This window comes from Chiloscyllium plagiosum, chromosome 29 (assembly GCF_004010195.1).
Source record: "Chiloscyllium plagiosum isolate BGI_BamShark_2017 chromosome 29, ASM401019v2, whole genome shotgun sequence".
Lineage (NCBI taxonomy): Eukaryota > Metazoa > Chordata > Chondrichthyes > Orectolobiformes > Hemiscylliidae > Chiloscyllium > Chiloscyllium plagiosum.
Genome location: NC_057738.1, coordinates 22,112,746 through 22,132,776, shown reverse-complemented (window position 1 = coordinate 22,132,776; position 20,031 = coordinate 22,112,746). Strand labels below are relative to the sequence as shown.

The following is a 20,031-nucleotide window of genomic DNA, read 5'->3' as shown; positions in this document are numbered from 1 at the left end:
CTGCTGTTCCAGCTTGCGTTGAGCCTCATTGGAGCAGTCGAGCAAATCTGAGACAGAAATGTTGGCCAGGGAACCTGATGGCGAATTGAAGTGGCAGGCACTGGAGTCTAAGTGTCATTAAGTTAAGAAAACTTGAAATGGAGACAAAGAAAGAGGGATGATGAAGCTTTGAGAAAAATGTAGAACAGAAAGAGAGTGAATTTTAAAAGAAGATAAAATCCAAAGAGATAAAGTAATTAAAGAATATAAACTGGGCAAAGAAAAGCTTTGAATAAAGATGAAGGGAGGCAGTAATAACTTGTGATTTCACTGAGGGATGCAATTTACCTGAAAATCTATGTTTGGTGCTGAAGTTTACTGAGGAGGGAGTCAAAAATATTTTACCTTATTTGAGAAGGTGGCTGAGCAAAGGGGCCAAAAAAGGTTTGGGCTTTAGTTGTACAGGGTGTTTTGGTAGGCACAGTAATGACTGTGTCCTTCACTTTGTCATAAAAACAATCTGATAGTATGAAGCTTTCAAAGAAGCAAAACTCAATGTTTATGAGTTTATGCCTGAAACTTATCAATTTCGTTTTCGGAAACCTAATTCAACATTATTAATGTCCTTCAGGGAAGGAAACTGCCATTTTTTCCTGGTCTGATGTGCACGTGACTCCAGATCCACAGTAATGCCGTTGACTCTTAACTGCCCACTGGGCAATTAGGGAGGGGTAAAATATACTGGCCTGGTCAGTGCCATCCATTTCCCACGAATGAATAAAAAAAAAATTGCCGGTATTTTCACGGGAGAAACAGGTGGTTCAGATCACTGAAGCAAGAGGAAAGATTTGGGATTATGAGGGAAATTCTGATCATAGGAGAATTCAGAAATAGCATTCCTGCAAATTTGAAAAATATTTAGATGAGCATTAAAAATTGAAGCTCTGAGAACCAGCAGTTCTGACAGATACCTATGAAGTGTCGCACACACATCAGTGGCAAATGCAGAAATCTACAAGGAAATTATGAAACAGAAAATCGTTGGAGGGAAGTTTTAGACAGAAGACAGAAGAATGTTAAAGTAATAAACGAGTACAGCTATTGTCAGAAAATGATACATTGTATTATAATTGGATATGCTAAAGCCAATTGCTGGAAGTTAAATGAGAGATTGATATGTGGTAGGAATATCTAAGAAAATTTCAGGGTAAGGCAGGGGCGTCAGGAAAATAAAACTGCAAAAGTAATATAAAGAAAACAAATTTATTTAGAATACATGAAAAAAGGAGAGATGGCTCTGGACAGTCTTGCAATTTTTATTTTTGAACTTGACAAGGAAAACCAAACTACTGAGTGTTTATCTCAAAAGAGTGATATTTCCTTATAATCAAATACGAGAGGTAAACCAAGAAGGAAATTGAGAGTCGCAATTCATCTGCTGGCAGAATTAACGAAGAGGAGGTGAGTGGTCCAAGCTCAAATCACTCCTTCCAGCAAGAAGCTTCCAAAAAGAAAGGAATATCTCATTGCTGTGGCACTGAAAACCAAATTGTGAGATCAGCACATTTTGGTTGTGTGTTCAAAGGCACCTTAGAAAGAGTTTGATGAGAGAAAATTGAATGTGTGGGCAAAAATGAAGTTGTATGATGTTTGAAGCAACCAGCTGATCCAAAGATTCAGGTCAATGTCAACTGGAAGAACCCAATGGCTATGCAAAGTAAAGCTGCCCTCTCGGGTTACTTGCGTATTACAGAGAGATGACTGTTGACTGTTGAGAAGAGAACCCTTCATTGTTACATCAGCTGGTGCAGGAATCAAACCCATACTGTTGGCATCACTCCTCATTGACTATCCAGCCAACTAAGCTAACCCATGCCCCACACTAGCATTGAATGTTAAAAGCAAAATATATTTTACATTAAGTTCCTCAGAGGAATAATGGCACTTGTAATCAACTTCCAACCTAAATATGCCTGTTGCATTTGGGAGTGAATGAATTGCTACATCCTCACAGTTCTCAGTTGACCATCTCAAAGGTGTTAACCAAATTATATTAAATTGGTTATGCGTGCAACAATGAACAAGGAAATGTTGCACAAACCATTAACACTTGTCTGGTGATATGGACTATTCTGCAATAATTTTCACATTTTATTTCTTTGGAGTTATTGAACAAAGCCATGAAAATACTTCAATGAAAGTTCAATAACTTACTCGTATTAACTGCATTCCAATGCCTCTGAAAAGAAGCTTCAGGTTTGGAGCTGCTATGTCACAAGCCGATCACTTTTGTTGGGTCTGTATCTTCTGTTCTTGCTACTCCATTCTATCTATAGCTTAAAGGTCCTTTCTCCAACTTACTTCTTTATTCAACCATCCACTGTCTTGTTGCAATTATTCTATTGACAGGTCCATTCTCTGATCAGCTCACAGGAGTCTCACGTTCACATTCGCTTCTTTCTTGCATTAAAGAAAACGTTATGTCAAAGGGTAAGATTGGCACCTGGAGATGTGGTAGGTTTATGGGGGCTGATAGGAGTGGTTGTGGGTAAGGAGAGGTGACATTTGTGAAACAGGATTTCTAATTGTCATGTATTGAACTAGGCCAATGGAGGCAGATGTTATCCATGTTAACATCCATCTGCCTCCATTTTCTTCAGAGGCAGTGGCCCTAGTTCTGCCCCTACCCTCCACGCCAACTCAACATGAAAATACCTCGGGCGAGCACTGCCAGGCAGAAGGCAGGTTCACAATATCCAGAAGTGATGTGACCTTCTATTACCCACTCAAGACTTCTCTGAGCCGCAACAATTCAAGTTAAGAACAAACAACAGCTGTGGTGATACAAATATTACTGAAGTATATAACTTACTCTGAATGTTTATAATTTTTATATAAATGTTTGTATTTTAAAAAGAAATGCCAGAAATATTTTCTTTGACAATCAACCATAAATTGCTCCTGGTTCTTCACTGGAACTTGATGATTAAATCAAAGAAGCAAATTAATGACTTAATTGATTTTGTAAACCTTTGTAATGTCTTGTCTGAATTTCTGATTTTAATGGTGCCCAATCAATTGTCTTCTCAAGATTAACTGTATTTCCCTGAAAACACTCACACAACCTTTGCTTTCAGGGCAAGGCTAAGGGCTGTTGTGGTGCAGTGGTAGTATTCCAACATCTGAACCTAGAGGCCAGGATTCATGAGACAAATGCTCCAGAGGTATGTAATGACATTTCTGAGCAGGTTGATTAGAAAATATATTTAAGGGAAAACCTTTGTCACCCATATTTGGAAGGAAAGTTAAGAGGAAGGATTGCATTAGGAAGAACCAATGTTAGTTTACATGGCTTGAATCCAAAGAAACTGCATTGATCATCATGAACTCTTATTAGAAGCACTGCAGTTGACAGCATGTTACTGATAATCAGCAGTACTTATGTCTCATTAGCCTAGGAGCAGTTCTTGAAGGTACACTCACATTACTAATGACTTTAAGATAACTAACATTGGTTGCAAGCTCCATGATAAGCACGGCTTAATGAGCAGGATACAGCTATGACAGAACAAGAGAGCAACAATAATAATGAACTTCTATAACTTTGCACTGTAACGAAGAGCACTATTCCAGCAACTTGTTAGGTGGGCCTGACTGAAAGGAGCCATTTCTATTGAATAAGCACAATTTCTGTTGCCAATTTGTGCTGACTTCCTGCCATAATAATATGCAAATATATACTTAACGTTAGCATTTGGGACAAGTGTACAGTATTTATTTCGTAAATGTGCTGTTTGAAACTACTGCCAGCTTTGAATTCACAGCTCGCTTTAGGTGTTCTTTGTTTTTGATGTTTAACTAATTAACCTACCTGATACATTGCCAACAATCTCGAAGAATCTTATTTGATGATTTGATCTTATTTGATTTGGAGGAACTAGCGGTGCTGCGTGCTTTGTCCAATCGGAGGGGAGAGTCCTTGAGTGATAGTACAGTTCAAAAGACAGAAGCAGCCCAATGCCTGGTGAAGGAGTTAGCATTGCAGGAGTGGAAGTCCACTCAGGGTCTAGAGCACTATTTCCATGCCTATGTTTGTAAAGAAAATATAACCTTGAATTTTTGCCCTCTCTTGTATGTCTGCTGCCTATGTTAGCTGGGAAGGGTCATACTGTTCAAGAATTAGTGTATCTGCACAAGTGCATTGGAGGTTCAGCAAAGCTTGGTAATAATGGTCAGATTATTTCTCTCCATCTCTCAGAGTTGAAAAGTGCCTTGGTTGTGAGGTATTCGTCTAACAGTCTGGCAGAGAACCCAGTAAACTCCTCATGGTCATGGGAGGCAGATGTTGTGAGTTACAGGCATGCTTTGGAAAAGACCACTCAATTTACCTGGGTTCAAACCATGCTCCAACAAGCATCCAGCCATTACTTGTTTTTCAACTTGTATAGATTCATAGACGCAAGCCCATGCTTTTCATTTGAGCTGTTTCTGCTTTACCTTTTCTTTGGAAAAGCAAACTTTTAGCTGCAGTAAAAATTTAGCACAAATTAGCAATAACATGGAAATTTCAGTCTGTGAGTCAAAGAGAAAGTTAAGTTCAAAAATAGATGTTATTTTACTGCACTTGGGAGTACTTTTCTGATGTTTCAATTTTAGTACATTAGATAAAGTTGAAGGAATAGATGTAATCGATATTATACCTGCCATGGAATATGGACATTGCTGGCAAGAATAATCTCTGTTAGCAATCCCTAATTTCCCTTGGACAAAGTGATTAGCTTGGGCTATTTTAGAGGGTAATTAACAGTAAATCACATTTCTGTGGATCTGGAGTCAGATCAGGTACAGATGTCAGATGTCCTCCTTTTGGGACACCAATGAGGTAAATGGATTTTTACAATAATCAGTGATGGTAATGATGACCATGTAGCTGAGGGTAACTTTCAATTCAAGATTTTGTAAATTCAGTTTAAATTCTACCATCTGCCCTGGTGAGATTTGAAACGAAGTCCTCAAAGTATTAAAATAAAAGTAAAATAATGTAGGTGCTGGAAATCTGATATAAAGACAGCAAATGCTGGAGGAACTAGATAGATCTGAAGGTGTCTGTGGAAAGAGAAACAGAGTTAATATTTCAAAATGTTGACTCTGTTTCTCTCTATGAGGATGCTGCCAGGCCTGCTGAGCTTCTTGAGTAAATTCTATCTTTATTCCTTAAATCCTGAGCCTCTGCTATACCAGGCCAGGGACATTGCCACCAGATCACCATCTCCACAACCAATGAAGGAGCAGCATGGTGGCTCAATAGTTAGCACTGCTACCTCACAGTACTAGGCACCCAGGTTCAATTCCAGTCTCAGGTGACTGTCTGTGTGCAGTTTGCACATTCTCCCTGTGTCTCAGTGGGTTTCCTTCAGGTGCGCTGGTTTCTTCCCACATTCCAAAGATGTGTAGGTTAGGTGGATTGGATGTGCTAAAATGTCTGTGGATGTGTAGGTTAGGTGAATTAGCCATGGGAAATGCAGGGAGTGGGTCTGAATGAAATCATCTTTGGAGGGTGGGTGTGGACTCAATGGGCCAAATGGCCTGCTCCCCTACTGAGGGGTTTCTCTGAGCTTGAGCAGATGTTGCCTCTGACACAAAAGTTGGATTTCAGTGAATTGTTTTTAATTAAAACAAACATTAACTTTGGCCTCGAGCACATTGTATGCTGTACATGCAACACCATGATTAAGTTTATCTCAAAAGGGTTGGAATATAAAAGCACTGTTGTGCTACTGAGACTTTATAAAGCTCTGGTTAGGCTCCATTTGGAGTACTGTGTCCAGTTTTGGTCCCCACGCCTCAAGAAGGACATACTGGCACTGGAGCGTGTCCAGCGGAGATTCACATGGATGATCCCTGGAATGGTCGGTCTAACATATGAGGAACGGCTGAGGATCCTGGGATTGTATTCATTGGAGTTTAGAAGAATTGATAAATTCTTGATGTCACAAGGAATTAAGGGCTACGGGGAGAATGCGGGTAAGTAGAGTTGAAATGCCCATCAGCCATGATTGAATGGCGGAGTGGACTCGATGGGCCGAATGTCCTTACTTCCGCTCCTCTGTCTTATGGTCTTATGGTCTTACGATGCGGTCAAAGGGGATATTATGGTAGTACAGTGGTCATTTTTGCCCTTACCTTTCCTACAGGCTCATGTTTAAGAAGATGATCTATGCTTAACGTTAATCAAAACAGCAGAAGTTTGGTTACCTCAAAGTTTCCTTTGCTCAGAGGCCAGGTCTTCACTTTAATGTCTCCTGATTGAGGTTTGATTACAATGCCCCACACTGTACTTGCATCTATGTTTGCGCTGTTCTTCTCTGTAGAATAAAAAGCAAATTTTCATCCTGTGATCTTCAAGCTTTTGTGCGGTTTTATAGATGAATTGCTCCACATTAGGAATGAAATAGTTTTAAATCTAAGTGTTCCATTTGCTGCATTATTACAATAATTAACATTTTTAGAAGACATACATAAAATCCCTAAACTACCTGATTTTCAGACCCAGGTTGATAATACCAGCTTTCTGTACTTAACAATTAGGCAATAACCTACTGGTATTATTGTTTGACTGTTAATCCAGAGAGCCAGGTAATATTTGGGGCCCTGGGTTTGAATCCTGCCATAGCAGATGGTGGAATGTGAATTCAATAAAAACCTGGAATTAAGAGTTTAATGATGACCATGAATCTGTTGTCAATTGTCAGAAAAAAACTCATCTGTTTCACTCATACCCTTTAGGGAAGGAAACTGCCACCCTTAACTGTGCTGGCCTGCATGTGACTCTAGATCACAGCAACCTGGTTGACTTGTACCTGCCCTTGGGGCAATGGGGGATAGCCAATAATCCTCATTGCCGGCAATGCCCTCATCCCGTAAATGAAAACAAAATCACTATTACAGGTAATTAGATTCTAGCTACAGGTTAATAATTAGAATAACTAAACTCAAAAAAATTAAGATTCTAAATCCCTTTTAATGTCCCCTTTATACACACAACTCACACAGGAAAAGGAATACATGTGTGGAGTAAGAGTGGAAAAGGTGAATCATCACCTGATGTTTAATGTACCTGTTGAAAAGTAAATAGTTCATCTTGAGAAAGTGACAGGGAAGGAAATAATGTGAATCATTGAAATGGTGACTTTGGTTTTCCAAGTGTGTAGTTGGAGGTAATTATACTTGCTACACCTTCACTAACATCTGTATTTGACTTCATTATTTCAGAAAGACTTCAGCAACACTGAGTAGGATTTTAGAACTCAAAAATCTTGTTTTGCAGTCAGGTAAAATGTAAAATCTAAAACCTACCTTAACCCCAAATAATTTCCAACCCATCTACTTCTGGGTTGAATGGTGGAGGAGGGAGAAGGGGAGGTTCTGTAAATAACTCCCAGAGTTTGTTGGCAATTTAAATATCTCAGTGTGGTTAGTAACCTTTGACTCAATTTGTTATTCAGGTTTTACAGTGATCAGATTGGTTTTCTGGCACCTGGTGAACCCAGCAATGAAAGGGTGGGAAAGACAACTTTGATAAGAAGGTAAGTGCTTGTGGATTCATGCTTTCTCTCTTCCACTACTATACCCATTATCAGACATGTACAAATATAAATGAAGAGATAATCCTCTGTAAGCCACTCACTTTTACATTGTATCTTTCCCTTTGAGTACTGTAACTTCTTGTACTGGATGATGTGGAGATCTGTGTGAAGACTTTGTCTCACGTTGGAGGAATAGGATACCAAAGAGGAATGATACCCTCTCTGAAGAACTGCATTATGGGTTTGCAAACAAGAAATTTGATCAAGATAGACTTGCTAAGATCAGCAATTGGTTTTAACATCTGAAGGTGCTGCCACAAAAAGGAAGGAGCCTTGTGTGCCCTTACACACATGAATATGCCTCCATTGCTGCAGCATTGGAGATTGATAAGGGTGTTGGAGATAACACTCCAAATCTGTGTTTGTTCAAACATGGGGATTGGGTTTGGACCCAGAGAAAGTCTACCATGCAGGACAATGATGGGATTTTTTAAAAATTAAATTTGTCAAAACTGGGTAATAATTGATGGAACAGTCTTATCAAGAAAGATGTATAAAGAAAGACTTTGAAAAGACTTGTTGCTGCAGTGGGTAGAGTGGTTTGGTTAAATATTCTGAAGATACATTTAGAGATTTGTCAACAAATTGACAACCTTAGATGCACTATGGCTCGTAGGACTTCTAAACAGCCAGTGTTGTTGTGAATATGTATTACTGCTTTATGTTTGAATAAAGATTCACCTCATTTAGCATAACAGACCCAAGGTGTTGTATACTATTGAGATGTAGAGTAGATGCGAGAATCTTTAGACCAATGAGAAGCTCTTAAAGATTTTAGCAAGCTGTAGCCAAAAGTCTTAGAAATGGCAAACCATACTGTGGATGTATTACTGTCAAATAACATGGCAGGGAAATTACCTGAAGCAGACATGGGTCTGGATTTTTCCAGAGGTAGGCAGTTGAAGTTGTTGGGTTATTTCAGAGGTGCATAGTTCAGTTACAAGTACATAGTCCAGTAATGAAGTTACAAGAATGCAGAAAGGGCTCCATTTTGAAGCCAATGTAGGAACAGAGGCTGCAAAGGCATGAGGCCTACAAAAGCTGATTCTTCTCTGATATGCTGACAACTCATAAAGCTAACATCAAACTCAAAGGACTGGGATGATATCTTCAATTTCTTTCGATGACCCTGGATTTTGGGATAAAAATTTTAGAATCATATTCCATACATTGGTCTTCTGTGGTGATTCAATAAACAGATAAAGTAGGACCAAACGTTATGTTAGTAAGATAATGTCATCATAGTCCCAGAGGGCTGCTATCTCGGAGTGATGGCTGGCGGCAGGGTTAAGAAGGTGGGAACTTTATGGTGACCTCATCTACCACAGGGATTGTACCCATGCTGTTGGCATCACATGTTGGCTATCGAGTCAACTGAGCTAACCCAACCTCAATTGCTAAGACACAAAGACAAACAATAATTATGACTCAAAGTCAATGTATTTTACCATCTTTCAGCTGCTCTGCTCCTGAGTACATGAGGAAGTGCAATACTGATCATAGCTGCATAAGGAACATGAAGATTCTGATTAATTAACATTCCATTTTGCTATACCATGACACCACCAGGATGGGATCCAGCAAACAAAATCAGTTCAAGAAATGATGCATTTCTCATGGAGAATTGAGGGGATAGTAAATAAAGGAAATCAGAATGTTGAGAGGGCTGCTCCGAGCTTGCCCAGATGACCCTCAGTGGTCTGGGGTGCAGGCTTCAAACCTGGAACTGTCTAGCAACAGATGGTTCAATTCCACCTTTCGGGTAGCCTTAGTAATGCAGGTGTGACTCTAATTGCTTTGTGGATAACATGCTGGCTCCATGGTTAGCACTGCTGCCTCACGGTGCCAGGGACCTGGGTTTGATTCCCACCTCAGGTGACTGTCTGTGTGGAGTTTGGACATTCTCCCTGCGTCTGCGTAAGTTCCCTCTGCGTGCTCCAGTTTCCTCCCACAATCCAAAGATGTGCAGGTCAGGTAAATTGATCATGCTAAATTGCTCATAGTGTTAGGTACGTTAGTCAGGGGTAAATGTACGAGAATGGGTCTTGGTGGGTTTCTCTCCGGAAGTTGTTGTGGACTTGTTGGACCAAATGACCTGTTTCCACATTGTAGGGAATCTAATCTAAATAAGGAGAGATTATTGCCATTGATGGAGGATTTGAGACCTAGACAGTACAGATTTAAGGTAACTGCCAACAGAAGCAATGTTGACACGAGGAAGAAGCTTTTTTCACACAGCACGTGGTTGAAATGCTCTGGAATGCTCAGTCTGAGAGTATGGTGGAGGTATTCAACAGGGAATTGAATTATCATCTGAAAAGATGAGTGTGTGTAACTCAGAGAGCTAGCACTGAAACAGTGAGTCAAGCAGCCTCATTCTGTACTATAACTATTACATGAAAATTGGTCTGAAGTCAAATCTGGCAATTCAAATGTTCCACTGGTAAGTGACTTGAGCAACTTCTCCCCTCTGGAGATTTAAAAAGACAAGGCCTGTTATAAATCAGGCTTTCAACTTTACGGTGCATTAAAGTTGGAATTCCCTTAATAAGACCCTAAGCCCCACACATAATCAGTCTGAGGATACACTCATTTCCAGGCACACAGAGAGTATGCATAGCACCATGCGGAGGCTATTCAACCTCTTGAGCCTGTTCTGTTTCATAGCTAATGTGTCATGGTTTTTCTGTGCAGAAATTAATTTTCAATCCCATTAGATTCAGACTGTTGGAGTATAGTTTATAAACATGACCCTTAATTTTATTCTGTTTGGAGCTTCAGTTCTAATTTCTGAAAGAGCAATGTTGACCATTTCAGGCATCTATTAAATGGTTTAATTCTGAATTCAATCACCGCATCTTTAGGTCCAGTTGATTTGACTGTTTAATATTAATGTGGTACTCACGGATAAAGGCCAAAATATACAGACCCTGTTGCCAACTGCATTAGTATCCGTTCTTCAATGAGGCACCATTTATGGAAACATGGAAATGAGGGGCAGGAGGAGGCCATTTGGCCCTTTGAGTCTGCTCCACCATTCACTATGTTCAAGGCTGAACCTCTATCTCATTACCATAATCCTGCTATCTCCCATGCTCCTTGATGCCTTTAAAACGTATACAGCAGTGTGCTCTGACAACCTCACACCTAGCACATGTGCCAACAGCTTATCCACCAAACACATTGCATGTGCGGCCATGTCTCAAAGTCTTAGGTGTACAGTCCTCACCAAGGGGACACTGGCACAGTAAGTCAAGGGCAACTTCTGAGTCTAGTGCGGAGGGGGTGCAGGGTCAGGCATGATTAGGTGTCCATTTGCAGTGGTCTGAAATCTGTGGAGTACATCATGGTCAGTTAAATACCTCCATTCCAAGAATTAGGAATAATACAGTCAAGGAGATTGGCAGCCATTAGTCAGGGGTGTGGACATGTCCTGACTGGGGTCATCTGTTTAAGTCTTTCAAGGAGGTGGGCCTCTTTCAGTCTGTTGGGTCTGGCTACAAAACTTAAGGGGGAGCAATGGGACTCCTTCAATGGGAATGAAACTTAGGAACCTATACATGATGACTGGGGATAGCAGCTAGGGAGAAGGGAGGGGAGTCACAATTGTGAATGGGAGCAACAGTAAGTGGAAGAGGGTATAGGATAAAATATGGAAGAGAAGGGCTCATGAAGGGAGGGGCGGTGTTTGTCAGGTTCAAGAGGGGGCACAGTGTATGACCATACTTGGCATGGTCACCTTATACGCCAAGGGCTGGCAGGGGATGGTGGGCAGCTGTCAGCTCATAGAGATGGGTTGGTCGGGCTCTTGGGGAAGTGTTATTGTGTTCACAGGGACGGTGATCAGGAAGGGGATCCGGCTGTTAGAATCCATTGAGGCAGAGGCTGAATACCACAGCAGTGGATGACTCAATGTTGCCTGACATTTTGCACCACAATATGAAGAGAACTGACAGTGACCACACCTGAAGTGAGGTGAGTAAGTGTCTTGACTTTTTAGAGATTGGGCTGCAGATCCCATTGATGCGAGGCATTTCAAAGGAGTAGCACATTACATAGATCACAGACCTGTGGATTCCTGCAGCCCTGGCAATCTGAATGCATTGATCCCATATGTGCTGCACACCACTGTACCCTGAACATAGACATCTGTCTTATTCATACCAGCACACTTGTAGGCAGAGGTAAGAGAATGAGCAGGGATCATCCACCCCATGGGACAAGGGTGTTGATCCTCCCAGTACATCTCAGTGTTGTCCCTAGTTCTGCAGCTGGAGTGGAGGGAGGGAGCTGGGAACAAGTTAGAGAGAGAGGAAAGAATTCAGCGTTTCCCCACATGGTAACAGTCTCTTGTTCTCTGCAGTTAAGACTCATAGTAAACCTCAAGAAAACTGCTTCTCTTTCCTGCAACCTTTGGTGCAAACTGAGATTTTTAACAGATACGTCAGGCACATTTTACGAGTGAATCTGTCTCTTGTGTCTCACACCAGTGAAAGAAACCAGAGAAAAACAACTGAAACAATATGCAGGTAGCAGAAAAGTCATTAAGCTCATTTCAACTATGGAACCAGAGAACAAAGACTGCTGAACTATCTTTCCAATCTTTTCCCTCTGTCCATAATCTATTTTACCCTGTCTATTTGAGGTCTGTGTGTGTAAGAGTGGGTTGATAAGGAAACAAGAATTTTACTGATTACATGCCAATCATTTATAACTACTTACCTCTAGCTGGACTCAAATTACTTGCAATAATCTTGTTCACTACAGACACAGAAACTTGTTCTGTGCTTTCTATCAATCTGGGTTTAAAAGTAATGCCAATTGGGGATGTTTGTGTACTTTATAAAATCTTTATTTTATCTTTATTCCTGGAAAAGCTTGGTTTGTTCCAATGAGTCATAAAACTTACCCCTAATATACTGTCATAGCTATTGAGCTTTCTAAATATTGGCTGACAAAAGTTCTTCTGGATGCAAATTATCCTGCACATTGAAACTATCCCAACTAATACTTGGATAGTTAAAATTCCTTACTCTTACTCCCTTATTATTCTTATACTTCTGTAAAATTTGATTCCATGTTATACATACCTAACCTCTGGACAAATCGGATCAGTTTGTTCCTGGATGGTTGTAAATGTCAGCTTGAAAGTCTTATAGCGGATTAGCGATAGTTGGAACTGTCACTGCTGCTGTAACCTTTGAGAACTGACTAGCTGTTACTATGATGTGTTTTATGGATAAAACACCACATATCAGTATGATATGGTCTGAATGTTTTCTATGTTAGGACACATTGAGGCAGAGGCTTAATGCCATGGCAATTGATGACTCAATGTTTACTGACATTTTGCCTTTGCTATATTTTTTTTGTTAAGACAGATAGCTTGAGATTTATTAACAATGCTGTTAAACTGCTGTATGATCTCAGACTGACACATAGTCTGGGTTCTATGCTTGTTAATTAGATAGAAAAAAGATGTAGTAATTACAAGCATGCTGTTAAAATTACTACTGCTACTGAAGGTGAACATGGACCTTTTACACTGCAAAGTCACATGTAGCAATGTTATCTAATTGTTTGAAGGTACATTATCTGTCTGGTGTAGGATATATGCAAAAATAAGACAATACTGGGATGAACATTGTGTAGGTGTTTCACCAGACCTAATATCTGAAGCAACAGACCCATGATCCATGACATTGCAAGGCAGCACCTCCCATCATTGATCCTTCCCCAACACTGATGATGTGGACTGTCATATCTCACAGGGAGTTTCTGTTACATGCTGCTTAGAGGAACAAACCAACCACACAGTATAAGAAGGCATGGTTGGAAGATGTTGAGTAGATGAGCACCAGATGTGTGGCAAGACATTCATAGATAAAGTGTCAGAAAGGGTTTACTGAACTAACCAGGATAGGAATGGTTCAAAAATATCCTGATAAATATAACCTCAACACCCCTCCACCACCCCGGTCCCCCCCCCCCCCCACTCCCCCAGCCCCCCCCACCGCACCCCACCAATCTCATTGGCTTCCCAAGTCTATTCCTGTGGATCACTCCACATTTAAATACCCTTGCAGGTGCACCCATCCATAAATTCATAAGATATAGGAGCAGAATTAGGCTATTCAGCCCATCCGGTCTGCTGCACCATTCCACCATGGCTGATGTGCTCCTCACCCCCATTTTCCTGCCTTCTCCCTGTAAAACTTCAACCCCTTACCAATTAAAAATCTGTCTAACTCTGTAAATTTTCTCACTGTCCCAGCATCCCCCATACTTTGGGTTACTAGAAACCCCAGATTCACAACCCTTTGGGAAAAGTGGTTTCTCCTCAACTCTGTTTTAAATTTGCTGTCTGTTATCCAAAGTCGTCTCATCCAAGAATGCCCCACAACATGTCTATTTTATCCACATCTTTTATCATCTTGGATACCTCAATGTGATCTCTCCTCATTCTGCTAAATTCCAGAGAGTATAAGCCTACACTGTTCAATGTCTCTTCATATGACAACCCTCCCCATCTCTGGAATCAATCTAGTGAACCTCCTCTGAACTGCCTCCAATGCCACTAAGTCTTTCCTCAAATAATGGGACCAAAACTGTGCACAATACTCCAGGTGTGCTCTTACTAGTGCCTTGGATAGTTGTAACCTTTATATTCTATTCCTTTAAGTATAAAGCTAACATTCCATTTGCTTTCTTTAATATCTGTTGTACCTGCATGCTAGTTTTCTGTGACTCACGCATGAGTACATGTAGATTTCTCTGCACCGGAGCATCCCAAAGTCTCTGCTCATTTAGATAACAGGTCACCTTCCCATTTTTCCGACCAAATGCATGACCTCGCACTGAGCCATGTTAAACTTCATCTGCCACATTTTGGCCCACTCTCCTAATCCATCTATATCCTTTGGTAAGGTTCTTATTTCTTCATTGTAATTTGCCATCCTGACTGTCCCACTGTCATTCCCTCTCTATCTAAGCTTCTCCTCACATTCCCATTTGATCATTAAACTTGACATTGTACTTATTTTAGTGCAATAACTCACCCAGAGGTACTTCCACAGACATTATCCATTCACCTTCGGACAGATTTGATTTGCCACACACAGATACCTTCCTCGATGCTTGTGAGAGAAGAGAAGATACTCAACCAGGCTTGAGGCAGAAAATTGCAATGGATTCTCAACTATTTTTCAGACTGCCTGCTGTAGCAGTCAGTGGTTGGACATAAACTAACATGCATCATCACTGGAGATGGAGTGAGAGACTTTTTTCCCCCTCCCCACTACCTGGTAAATTGAAATAGCTATTGCACAGTCATACAGCATGCAACACTCACTCAAATTGGCTTAACATACATAGCCAATTTGGCAGCAAAGGGCATGGGATGCTCCAGGTGCTACTCAGCTGGATGTAAATGCTGAGTCACAGTGTTGGGTAGGGTGACACTATGGATGAGTAATTAAAAAGGAGAAGTAAGAAAACTGAGATATACTGGCTATGTGTATTATGTTCAAAATAGTACCCATAAAGCCATTGACATGGAACAGACCTTTTGGTCCAACTTGTTCACACTGACCGGATATTCTAAATTAATCTAGTCCTATTTACCAGCACTTGACCTATATCCCTCTAAACCCTTCTTATTTATATACCCTTCCATTTGCCTTTTAAATGCAGTAATTATACCAGCCTCCACTACTTCATCTGGCATCTCATTCTATACACATACACCCTCTGTGTAAAAAAATCGTGCTTTAGTCCCCTTTTAAATCCATCCCCTCTCACCTTAAATCTATGCCTTCTCGTTTTGGACTCTCCTACTCTGGAGAAAAGACCTTGACTATTTACCCTATCCATACCGCTCATGATTTCATAAACTTCTATAAGGTCACCCCTCAGCCTCCGACACTCCAAAGAAAATAGCGCCAGCCTATTTAGCCTCTCTTGATAGTTCAAACACTTTAACTCTGGCAATATCTTTATAAATCTTTTCTGAACCTTTTTCAAGTTTCACAATATCTTTCATGTAGGAGGGAGATTAGAATTTAACACAGTATTCCAAAAGTGGCCTAACTAATGTCCTGTACTGATTTGGAGATGCCAGTGTTGGACTGGGCTGTTCAAAGTTAAAAATTACACAATACCAAGTTATAGTCCAACAGGTTTAATTGGAAGCACTAGCTTTTAGGGCACTGCTCCTTCATCAGGTGGTTGTGGACTCCAACCATGACCAATTAAACCTGTTGGACTATAACCTAGTGTTGTGTGATTTTTAACAATGTCATGTACAACTGCAACATGACCTCCCAACTCCTATACTCAATTCATTGGCCAATAAAAGCAACTGTACCAAATGCCTTCTTCACTATCCTATCTACCTGTGATCCCCTCTTTCAAGGAACTATGAACCTGCACTCCAAGGTCTCTTTGTTCAGCAACACTCCCACAATCTTACCATTAAATGTACAAGTCCTGCCCTAATTTATCTTTCCAAAATGCAGCAACTCACATTTATCTAAATTAAACTCCATCTGCCATCCATTGGTGCACTTGATCAAGGTCCTGTTGTACTCAGAGGTAACATTCTTCGCTGTCCACTACACCTCCAATTTTGGTGTCATCTCCAAACTTACTAACCATACATCCTATATTCATATCCAAAGGTTTGATTATTAATTTCATGTTCAATTTCTCTGATGATAAAATCTGTTTCTTGCATTTTCCTGGGCTGTAGTATAACGAGTGGTCCCTTTGCCTTGTGAGAATGATAAAGCACATGTCAGAGATGAGCACTGAGTGGCTGTGGAAGGGACGAATGGTTTGACTGTTGGGTTGTTTTATATTGGGGCTTGAGAGGGGGCCAATGGATTCAGATTCTGGCTTACTAACAAGTCCCCAACATTTGTCTTAGTAAACTATTTCCTAATTTAAAAATCCCAGGCAACCTGGACACTATATGTCTCGAGCTTATGCCTCCATTCTCCCCCCACTTCTCATGTAGCTCCTCATCCTCCTTCACTTAGGATACAAAATGCTCAATACCTTCCTCACCCTGCAGCCCCAGTTGCTGCTGATGTGTTCTAAAAGGATGCAATTGATCTGACTATCTGGATTACTGCATGCTGAAGGATGGATTTGTCAAGGTAACTTCTGCAAAGCTTCATTATCGTAATTGTTTGCTCTAGCACAGCCCAGGTGGTCAAATGGCTTCTGTGGTATGTCCCCTGGGCAGCATTGTCTGAGTTTCTTGCATGTATCATTAGCCAGGTGGTCAGAGAATGTCTCTACCATCTATTAACTGTGCTTCAAGGTGTGAAAGTCTCAGGGAAGTTTGACTGGCACAGGATCCACAGTATCATGGCAGCAATAAGTCTGGAAAACACATGTGTGCTCTATTCAATTCAAAGATTCAGTTACACTGACTGATAATTATGACTTTGTGATCCTATTACAATTATATTACAATTCTTATTAGACTTCTGAATTGACCTCTCAAATCTCAAATCTAATGTTGATCTTGCTTTTATGTACCTTCTTTTCAGCTGTAACTTTGTATTTTGTTCAACCACCCTGTGATCTTTGCTTGTCTGGCAGTATCTGTGGAGATAAATCAGAGTTAAGGTTTTGGATCAAGTGACCCCTCTTCAGAAAGGTCTGAGGAAGGTCCTGAGGAAGGGTCACTCGACCCAAAACATTAATTTTAATTTCTCTCCACAGATACTGCCAGACCTGCTGAGCTTATCCAGCAATTTCTGTTTTTGTTTCTGATTTCCAGCATCCATCGTTCTTTCAGTTTTTCCTCTATGATTTTTGTATAGTATGATCTACCTGTATTGCACACAAAACAAAATATTTCACTGTACTTTTGTCTATGTGACAACAATAAATCAATTTAAATATTATAATTGCCAAAAGCTTGTTTGAGGTGGGAGAAGATGCGAGGTGGGTTCATTATTTATTGAAGAAAAAAATGGAAGCTTACAGACAAATAACACCACCATCTCGAGGTTATGTCATTCCTTCAACATTGTAAAATGCCTAAACAGGAACATTATCAAGTGAAATAATCGCAGTAAATAATACTGAGACTAAGGGTGCAAATTGGTAAATTGCTGTCAACTTCCCAAAGCTCTAACAATTCCAGTCCTTTTATCTGCTCCCTAACCCACATACTTTTTGTTTATCAGTTAACAATGCTGCTCAACTGGAATCCTTTATCTAAATCTTTCCGTGTCTCCAATCCCTGAAGGTGTTCCTTAAAAACTATCTCTTGTACCAGGTTGTCTGTCTGAATAACATCTTCAATTGCTCAATATCAAATTTTGTTTAATAGTGCTCCAGTGTTATTGAGGGCTTTTACAATCTTGAAAACACTACATAACTGCAGGATCTAGATATTTGCCATTCAAACTTCCAATTTCACTTTCTTCATACATTGAGCTGTGAGTCGTGCATTAACTGTTTCTAATTAATAATTTTCTGACCAAAGAATGTGCTGCATAAATGTGTTTGGGAAATATATAAGTATTATTTTATTCAATTGCCTGCACTGCATAACTTAAATATGACTTGTTGCTGATTTTGCTTTTATGATCTAACGAAAACTACTCAAAATATTGAGTTTTGCTGCCCTCTTGTGGAAACAGATCGTAGTTTACTATTAAACCTTTTTGAAGATTGAGGTGGACCAAATACATGGATGTACAATATCTTCATCATTCAAGAACATTTCCTAATGTTCTAAAGTTGGTGGTAATGGTTCCAATCATTGACCTACATTCTTTCAACACCCAACAGGTCATTTTGACTTGTGTGGTAAATAAAGCCCAATGATAGCAGGTCAGCGGCCATTGAGTTTTTGTCCCCATAAGAACTCAATCCTTCACCTCCAATAGAGGTGACCCGAATTGATAAACACAATATCTCACATTGAAGCATCACTACTATGTGACAAAATTACAGTTGAATAGCAGGTAGTTGAGGCACTGAATGAGCTTACATTGAACAAAAGGTATTATAAGAACTAATGGCTATACTAGGCATTATGTGTCACCAGGTTAAGTGATGCATCTGAGAATATTGGAGAAACTAAAAGTAAAAATTACAAAGGCACTGCCCGTAATCTTCCAGTCTTCTGAGGCAGTTGGGTGCTTTCAGAGAATGGAGAATAGCAAATGTTGCATCATTATTCAGAATATGTGTAGGATAAATCCTAGACCAATTGGCCAGTTAGTTTAACCACAACGATGGAAAGGGGGAGATGGTCACATGGTAGTATTTCCACGGGATTAATATTCCAAAACACCTGAGGACAGGGCTTCAAATCCCCCCAAAACAATTCAATTGTTAAAATCTGGAATTAGAAGTTCATCTCCATAATTGTGACTATTAAACTATTGTCAACAATTGTAAATACTCATCAGGTTCACTTATGTCATTTAAGCAAAGAGATCTGCTGTTATATGCAGGACAGACCTCATTCCTGTCGCAAAGATGTTACTACAGTTGTTATGGGGGATTTCAACATGCAGGTAGACTGGGAGAATCAGGATGGTATTGGACCTCAAGAAAGAGACTTTGTGGAGTGCCTCAGAGATGGATTCTTAGAGCAGCTGGTGCTGAAGCCGACCAGGGAGAAGGCAATTCTGGATCTAGTATTGTGCAACGAACCAGAATTGGTCAGAGACCTCAAAGTGAAGAAGCCATTGGGAAGTAGTGACCATAATACAATAAGCTTCAATCTGCAATTTGAGAGGGAGAGGGTACAATCAAAAGTGACAATATTTCAGTTGAATAAAGGGAACTATGGAGCTATGAGGGAGGAGCTGGCCAAAGTTCAATGGTGCAGTACCTTAGCAGGGATAACAGTGGAGGAACAATGGCGGATATTTCTGTGTATAATGCAGAAGTTGCAGGATCAGTTCATTCCTAAAAGGAAGAAAGATCCTAGGAGGAGGCATGGGCGGCCGTGGCTGACGAGGGAAGTTAAGAAACATATAAAGTTAAAAGAGAAAAAGTATAACATGGCAAAGGTAAGTAGGAAAACGGAGGACTGGGAAGCTTTTAAAGAACAACAGAGGATTACTAAGAAGGAAATACGCAGAGAAAAAATGAGGTACAAAGGTAAACTGGCCAATAATATAAAGGAGGATACAAAAAGATTTTTAGGAATGTGAAAGGCAAAAAAATGGTTAAGACTAAAATTGGGCCCTTGAAGACAGAAACAGGGGAATATATTACGGGGAACAAAGAAATGGCAGAAGAATTGAATTGGTACTTCAGATCTGTGTTCACTGGGGATGACACAAGCAATCTCCGTGAGGTAACAGTGGCTGAAGGACCTGAACTTAAGGGAATTTATATTTGCCAGGATTTGGTGTTGGAGAGACTG

General features: G+C 40.3%; 1 non-coding gene across 1 annotated transcript; it reads left to right on the top strand.

The window, feature by feature from the left end:
- Positions 1-9,304: 9,304 nt before the first annotated feature.
- On the top strand, positions 9,305-9,390 carry trnastop-uca. The gene has a single exon. It is a non-coding gene; the product is annotated as a tRNA-Sec (tRNA).
- Positions 9,391-20,031: the final 10,641 nt, after the last annotated feature.